The sequence below is a fragment of the Zingiber officinale genome, chromosome 11B, assembly GCF_018446385.1.
Source record: "Zingiber officinale cultivar Zhangliang chromosome 11B, Zo_v1.1, whole genome shotgun sequence".
In the NCBI taxonomy this organism is placed as follows: domain Eukaryota; kingdom Viridiplantae; phylum Streptophyta; class Magnoliopsida; order Zingiberales; family Zingiberaceae; genus Zingiber; species Zingiber officinale.
Window position 1 is genome coordinate 12,458,675 of NC_056007.1, and position 3,307 is coordinate 12,461,981.

Here is a 3,307-nt window from a genome sequence, read left to right on the forward strand (position 1 = left end):
TCAAGGCCAGGAGGATGGCGAAACTTCCCGGTCAGTCCTCCATAGCCGCTCGGGCCCCCAGAGGTGGAGGCGGCCTGCTGCGTTATCCTTTTACTTGAGCCTTCTGCTCCCGTTGCTCCACGAGCCTTCGTCATCGAGCGCTTGGCTCAGATACTATACCTCCAGCCGAACGGCTCGAGGCCTTCTTCATCGAGCGCTTGGCTCAGATATTATACCTCCGGCCGAATGGCTCGGGGCCTTGGGCCTCGAGCGCTTGGCTCGGATCTTATACACCATGAAGATAGGCCGCTCGGCCGATAATGCCAATTGTGCACATTATAACATTTTGCCTTCTGCATTTCAAATATACAACCAAACAGAAAATATACAGCACACATTCTATTGGTGCACCTTTCACCTTGCCCCGGAAAGGCTGGAGATAATTTACGCTTCATGGTGGATCCAAGTACCAATCCATCTTCATCCGCTCGGCAGCTCGTCCACCCAATTTCCTCGTATGTGGTCGATTCATCGGCTGACATCAAACTCCCGCTCTTGAGGTTCCAGAAGGAGGGGCTTGCTATAAGTTGAATTCGGGAGATGAAGTATCTGCTTTTGAGGGAAATGGGACTGTGGCAGTCGGTGCTTCCGCTCGGGAGAAGCGTCTGCTCGGGGGGCCTTGCCTTTTCTGTTGTCTCGTCTCGACATCTCATCAGAAGAAGATCCCCGATCTCTATGAGTGGGTGCGGCTTCGGGGGTGCGGAATAGAGCCCGATGAAATGCAACGGTGGTAGGTGGTGCTTCCGCTCGACCGCCAGACGCTGACGTTGCCTGCTGCTCTGGCCGCTCGGCTGTCGCTTTCTGTTTTTGTTCCACGAGCTTGGCGGCCCTCAACTCGATCAGAACGTCGAGTTCCTCCGTGGAAAGCGTCACCGTGTGTTGTCGTCCAGCCTCGTCCATTGTTTCCGCTCGGATGCAAGAGCGTTCCCACAGACGGCGCCAATTTGATCCCGTCGAATCTTTGAATCAGGCTGACGCAGGCGCTTCCTGGCGTGGATCTTGTTGGTGGCTCGGCGAACACGCTCGGGAAGGGTTGGCGCAGTCGGCAAGCAAGTAGTGAAAAAGTGGCTAGCGTTGTATATCGTACCTCGGTAGTATGAGGCTCTTTATATAAGGTGATAGATCTCTGACGCCAAGGCATGCTATGTGTGTTGGGTGTGTCATCGGAGCTTACGGCCATACTTTCTGATCAACGTCTTGATGGACGTGAGAACACCTTACCGCGATTTGGAGTATGGCCTAGTCATAGGACTTGGCAATTTGTCGTAAGATGTTCATTGTCCTTCTCTACATGCTCCCGTCCGTGGCCATCTCATCCGATCCGATCACATCACGTCCCCGTCCTCCATATGCATCGGTATCTTTGGGAGATCCTCGGTGAGGTGCTATGTGGGCGCTAGCGTATGTTACTTTTATGTCTACTCGAGCATGACTTCCTCGGCCCGCCGTTCTTGTTCCGGAACCCGGTCGGGCGGCGCCTTTCCCAATGGTTGTTGCGGTCGGCCGGCCGGGAGGTCGGCCCCTCCTTTTCCGATCGGCCACGTGGCGTTGACCCCTCAAGATGGGGATCCCCTGTTCTAACCGTCGGATCATAAGGTATGGGGGATTGTAACGCCCAAAAATTCTCAAAATTATTTTAGAAATATTCTATGATTTTTCTGGAATTTTAGAATATTTTTATGGAATTTTTAGAGTTGCGGAAGTAGCAAAAGAACGTAAAATAGCTTAAGCGGGAATTGAACCCGAGATCTATTGGGTCCTACGACTTATAGTGGACTCTAGTAACCAAGTGAACCCAGCAGGGTCGTGCTAAAAGGAAAGGGAAACAATTTTATTTAAGTTAGAGTTGGGTGAATTAATTCCTTAATATAAATAGGGAATTAAGTGAGGAGTTTTAATTTTTACCGTGACTTACCTCTTCTCCTCACCCTAGTCACGCCGCCCCCTTCTCCTCTTCTTTCTCTCAAGCCCCCAAAGGCTAGGGTTCCGTCCCAAGGGTTCCAGGAGCACCTTCCGGCGACAACTCCGGCACGAGGACGTTTCTCTCCGCAAGAAGAACGCGTGGACGCGAGAAAATCGTCGAGAAGATCGTCTCCACCGGAAATCTAGCGATCAGATCGTAAGGAAATCTAGCGCAAGATGTAAGAAACCCCTCACCTGTAGTATAAGTAGCTTCCGTATGAATTTTATGCTTCAGTTTAGTAGTATGTAGATTTTCGGCACAAAGGATGTGAATTAGTGCATACCAAGTGTTCGATTAAATTATTAGCACGGTTAAAATGCAACTTAAGCATTTTACTAGCTAAATGCAATAGAAGCATTCATTCAGTATGTTTAGCTTTAGTACAGCTTATATGGGACTACGGTCCAATGGGTGGGCTCCCACAGTCGCTTCTAGGTTCAGATAACCTAGCTCTAGGTTCAGATAACCTAGAAATAGCAATATAAGAAGAACTCAGCTATAATCAGTATTTTATTTTAGCAGTGGCACTGTACTGGATTAGATATCTATTGGGTTGGGCTCTCATAGTCGTCCCTAGGTTCAGATAACCTAGTAACCTTATTAAATTCGGGACTTGCAAACCCGGGTCTAGTTAGGGATGCGCGCATAGCACGTACAGATGTCGGGCCCATCAGCAGCATGATTATTATTTTAATCTATTTATGGTAAATAGTTTTCAAAACTCACAAATCAGTTGTGTATACAGTTTAAATTCAGTTCTAGCTTAGTTTTAGTTTTAGCTCAGTTCATGATTCAGCTTAGTTTCCATTATTGATACATGTGATAGCTCTATGATTAGTTTTGGTTTCTATGTTGTATGATATCATGTCATGCTCTCACCTGTTCAGCATGTATTTCAAATAGCATGTTTTCAAATCATAAATTGTTTCGTATGCATGTTTTGTGAAGTAGATGGTTTCTTACTAAGCGAAAGCTTACAGATACTTCTTTTCCTTATACTGCAGATAAAGGTAAAGGAAAGATGGACTAGTGGAGGCTGGGGGACAATGTGATGAAGATGTGTGTGGAAAAAGGAACTTGGAATAACGATGCTTGGGAACTAGCCCACTTAGAACATAGCATTTTCTTTATGTCATTACTTTCCTGCACTTTAGTTGTTTGAGTGTTTTGAATTATGATTATGCATAGATGGTTAGTTGTCATGATATTAGATAGCACTCCATGAGTAATGTTATGCTTAGTAGTTCTATTTTATGCTTATAGAGTTCTTTGTATGTGATTTGGAACTAGTCTGAAATCGGACTT